Source organism: Leopardus geoffroyi, chromosome D2, assembly GCF_018350155.1.
Source record: "Leopardus geoffroyi isolate Oge1 chromosome D2, O.geoffroyi_Oge1_pat1.0, whole genome shotgun sequence".
NCBI lineage: Eukaryota > Metazoa > Chordata > Mammalia > Carnivora > Felidae > Leopardus > Leopardus geoffroyi.
The window spans coordinates 40,182,560-40,188,233 of NC_059334.1; positions in this window are offsets into that span (position 1 = coordinate 40,182,560).

Here is a 5,674-nt window from a genome sequence, read left to right on the forward strand (position 1 = left end):
GTGACGCTGCTCACTTTTTTGCCTGTGCTCGGAATCTACAGCGTGAGCCAAAGGCACTGCCAGCACTGTGCCCACCACCCACCCCCCGCCACCACCACCCAGGGGCCAAACAGACCCTCCCATCCTTAGATGGGAGACACCTTCCTTAGAACTGCTGCACAGCTGCTGTCCTCAAACTCCTCCAGCCACCCAAGGGTCTAAACACTTTTCCTTCCCCGCCGCCGTCCAGCACATTCTCCACCATACGGGCCCTTGGTATTCAGTGTGGTCCCCTAACTAGCAGCCTCAGCCTCACCTGCCTGCTTGTTAGAAATGCAGAATCTTGGGGCGCCTGGGTGGCTCAGTCGGTTAAGCGGCCGACTTCGGCTCAGGTCACGATCTCACGGTCCGTGAGTTCGAGCCCCGCGTCGGGCTCTGGGCTGATGGCTCAGAGCCTGGAGCCTGCTTCCGATTCTGTGTCTCACTCTCTCTCTGCCCCTCTCCCGTTCATGCTCTGTCTCTCTCTGTCTCAAAAATAAATCGTTAAAAAAAAAAATTAAAAAAAAAGAAATGCAGAATCTGGGGGGCGGCGCCTGGGTGGCTCAGTCGGTTAAGCAGCCGACTTCGGCTCAGGTCATGATCTCGCGGTCCGTGAGCTCGAGCCCCGCGTCAGGCTCTGTGCCGACCGCTCAGAGCCTAGACCTTGTTTCAGATTCTGTGTCTCCCTCTCTCTCTGACCCTCCCCTGTTCATGCTCTGTCTCTCTCTGTCTCAAAAATAAATAAACGTTAAAAAAAATTTTTTTTAAAAAGAAATGCAGAATCTGGGGGTCCACCCTAGACCCAGGAATTGGGGGTCCACCATAGACCTGAGAATTAGAATCTATACTTTAACAAAAGTCTCCAGTAACTTATGGGAAACTAAAATTTGGAAGCACCACCCTAGGAAAAAGGGCAAAACAACTTCCTCTTGTCTGGTTGCCCACCCCCTCCCCCCGTGCCGTCTGCAGGTACCAGTTCTTTAGGCTCTCAGAAGGTGTTAAGGCCAAGTTCAAACCCTCCAGCACCAGCCCACCTGCTCAGCTGTTCCCCTCGTACATCCAATTCAACTAGTTTTATGGTTTATCAAAACAGCTTAGGCTACTTTACACTAAAATATGAGTAACTAATAATACTTACAAAGAGTAGGCTCTGGAGAAATGTTCCTGAGAGAACACAGTGGTAACAAGAAAATTTTAAAGCCAGAAAAATCTGTGTTTGCATATCAGCTCTCTCAATGATCAGCTTGGAGAATCTCAGAAGCTTAAATAGCTCTCTGAACTTCCATTTCTGCTTCTGTAAAATGGGGATAATATCTGCCTTACAAAGGGATTAGAGGTAGTGCAAAGCATTTTTTGCATACCACGCAGGGCACATGGTAAGTGCTGTCTCTTCCTTTTGAACAAATAAACCATAACGTCACAGTTAACTGAATTCCAAAATAGTGTTGATGCAAATAAATGTCTAGCTGGTGTTGCCCCAGCCGGGGTGAGCACAGGGAGATAACCTGAAACGGGTCAGCATTTCTCGTGACTCGTAAAATCGCATCTGCGGACCACCATCAGCCTAGCTACGCTGGAAGTCATTCCCTGTGTACCTTTCCCCCTTTTACTTCTCCTGCACTAACTTAAACTTTGGAGACTTCTGACCAAAAGCTCTTCTTCCTGTGTCCTTGAAGAAAGTGTTAATCATTCAATTAAAAGGCCAAAAATATTAACTGGGGGGAAAAATAGGTTGTGATGTTTAGACTGCAATAGATTCATTTTTAGCACTTAAAAAATCATTCCGGCATTATCGCTGATGTACAAGCAATGAACTAGAATTGTTTTTATTATTCTAACTGATTATTTATGCTTTACCTGATTTTTTAAAGTTTGGTTTTTTTAATTTTTTAGAACATTTTTATTTATTTTTGAGAGACAGAGAGAGACAGAGCGTGAGCAGGGGAGGGGCAGAGAGAGGGAGACACAGAATCCGAAGCAAGCTCCGGGCTCTGAGCTGTCACCACAGAGCCCGACGCGGGGCTTGAACCCACAAACCGTGAGATCATAACCGGGCGCTTAACCGACTGAGCCACCCAGGCACCCCAAATGTTGGTTTACTTTTGAGAGAGAGAGACAGACAGAGACAGAGACAGAGACAGAGGCATGAGTTGGGGAGGGGCAGAGAGAGGGAGACAGAAACCAAAGCAGGCTCCAGGCTCTGAGCTGTCAGCACAGCAGGGCTCAAACCCACAAACCCCGAGATCATAACCTGGAGCCAAAGTTGGGCTTTTAACTGACTAAGCCACCCAGGCACCACCTGGGTTTTTTTTTTAAGATTTTATTTTTAGCTAATCTCTACACACCTGACGTGGGGCTCCAACACACAATCCTGAGACTGAGTCATACACTCCACTGACTGGACCAGCCAGGGACCCCATGCTTTACCTGATGTTTAAATTGTCAGTTTGATTATTGACTATACTTGAAAGCAATTAATTTGAGAACTCTAAAAGACGTGAAATCATTGTTATAAAGATAATCTTTAAATCAGACTGACAACTAATAACGTTTCATGAATTCGTTAAGACAGTTTTAAAAAGCACAAGGCGTAAATGGGAAAAAAAAAGGGTACATTTAACTGAAACAAAACTTAACATTTTTGCCCAACAATAAACACCATAAACCAAGTTAAAAGACAACCCACCACCTGGGAGATTTCCCAACACATATAATGGACAAAGAAAGTCAATAAGAAAGGAGACAAGCAAATCGATAGCAAATGTAAGCAAATAACACAAACACACAATTCCCAGAAGAGCAAACCCATTGTCCAAGGCACACAAAAAGATTTGTAACTTCGCTACTAATCAGGGGAAATGCAAATTAACCCTCCAAGAAGCCACCGCATTAGACATCTGTGATGGGCAAAAATATCCAGTGCAACATTACCCACTACTGGAAAGGAAATGGCACACTAGGAACGCCTGTGCCCTGCCAATAGGAGGACCTAGGAAACCCACGTGACCCCTTTGGAAAGCAATCTAGCTTTGTCTAGTGGCTGGAAAGTGGGTGCCGGGCAGAGCACAGGCTGGCCGTGGCTACGTCAGAGCATGTTTTCCAATGTATGATTGCTGGCAGCTGCACTGCTGGGGAGCTGGTTAGAAATGGAATTCTCTATGGGAACACAAGCTGGTGCAGCCACTCTGGACAACAGTATGGAGGTTCCTCAAAAAACTAGAAATAGAACTAGCCTACGACCCAGCAATTGCACTACTAGGCATTTATCCAAGGGATACAGGTGTGCTGTTTCGAAGGGACACATGCACCCCCGTGTTTATAGCAGCACCATTATCCACAATAGCCAAAGTATGGAAAGAGCCCAAATGTCCACCAATGGATGAATGGATAAAGAAGATGTGGCATATATCTACAATGGAGTATTACTCGGCAATCAAAAAGAATGAAATCTTGCCATTTACAACTACGTGGATGGAACTGGAGGGTATTATGCGAAGTGAAATTAGTCAGAGAAAGACAAAAATCATATGACTTTGCTCATATGAGGACTTTAAGAGAAAAAAACAGATGAACATAAGGGAACGGAAAAAAAATAATATAAAAACAGGGAGGGGGACAAAACAGAAGAGACGCATAAATATGGAGAACAAACTGAGGGTTACTGGAGGGGTTGTGGGAGGAGGGATGGGCTAAATGGGTAAGGGGCACTAAGGAATCTACTCCTGAAATCAGTGTTGCATTATATGCTAACCAATTTGGATGTAAATTTAAAAAATAAAATTAAAATTAAAAAATAAAATAATAAAATAATAAAAAACAAAACAGGAAGAAAGAAAGAGAGAAAGAGAAAGAAAGAAAGAAAGAAAGAAAGAAAGAAAGAAAGAAAGAAAGAAAGAAAGAAAAATGGAATTCCCTAGTCCCAGCCCAAGACTGCCTTCCTTCCTGGGGGTGCATTTTAAGAAGCAAGCCCTCCAGCACATTGCGGCCCATGCCCAAGTTCAGAACCGCTGCCCCAGAGAAACTCACACCTCAGCTCCCACATGTTTCAACAGGACATTGCTAGAATACTGGGGTCATGGTTCTGGATATATCGTCTACAAAGGTGGTCTGACAGATCTTGGCCTTACTGGGACAGAGTGTCATTGAAAGTTAAGGGACACTGTGAAGGCAATCCAGGTTTCCTCAAATGTACACGTTTGCACAAAGAGATGTGTACAAGGATGAACGTATAAAAAATGAAGCATTTAAAACAGTGTAAACAGTGGCCAATAGAAGAGTAGGTACTAGGGGCGCCTGGGTGGCGCAGTCGGTTGAGCGTCCGACTTCAGCCAGGTCACGATCTCGCGGTCCGTGAGTTCGAGCCCCGCGTCAGGCTCTGGGCTGATGGCTCAGAGCCTGGAGCCTGTTTCCGATTCTGTGTCTCCCTCTCTCTCTGCCCCTCCGCCGTTCATGCTCTGTCTCTCTCTGTCCCAAAAATAAATAAACGTTGAAAAAAAAAATTAAAAAAAAAAAAAAGAAGAGTAGGTACTATGGGACATTATAGAGCAGTTAAAATTAATGAGATCTACATGAATCAGCAGGGATAAATCTTGAAAATATAATGCTGAACGAGAAAAAACAAGTTGCAGAATGGCACCTACAGCAGGACACCACATAACACTAAGTTAAAATCTCACCCAAAAATCTACATTGTCTTTTGAGAAATACACAAACCCTTGTATGAAGACATCAGGGATGTATGTCTGGAAAGTACGCCTGCTGATCTTATTACGATAGTGGTTATCTGTGGGCAAGATACGAGAGGGATGGGATACAGGAGGACAAACAGAACATCAACTGTAAGATTTTTTTTTTAAGCTGTCAAATAGGGTGGAGGGTTAATATTTGTTAAACCTGAGTTGGGGTAAAACATATGGCTTATATTAATGTGTGTGCTCTTGTGCATATTCAAAGTATCTCATCATACTGATTTTAAGATTTGAAGTTCATTATATTTGTGAATACTAGAAAACCTTATCTCTGTACAAAGAGAAATCTTGTAAAGCCTCAGCCTCAAGAGGTAGAGCTTTTAAAAACTGAATCTTTGTGACACCTAGTGGCAGCAGAAGGTTACAATCTAATACACGTTTAGAAACAAACTGGATTCAACATACCACAGATACCTGAATTCTTGGTTTAATTAACCTTTCACAAAATTTTTAAAGCTTGTGCTGTTTCTTTTGATTTGTGTTCTTAGTGGACCACATTTGAATATTAAAAAAAAATTTTTTTTTAATCTTTATTTTTGAGAGAGAGAGAGAGCGAGCGAGCAACAGAGAGAAAGGGAGACACAGAATCCGAAGCAGGCTCCAGACTCTTGAGCTGTCAGCACAGAGCCCAACACGGGGCTCAAACTCAACAACCGTGAGATCATGACCTGAGCCAAAGTCGGACGCTTAACTGACTGAGCCACCCAGGTGCCCCTGAGTATCTTTAATGACACTTTGGAATATGGTATTGTCTTATATACATTACTCATGGGGCTCAGACTCTGGTCTCCTAAAAAAACGTCAATTATGTCACTTCCGGTGTCTCCCACACAAGCCCCCCCCCCCCGCCCCCACCCTGCCCTGCCACCCCACTCCCTGGGTCAGGGAGAGCAGCAGAGAGGAGCTCC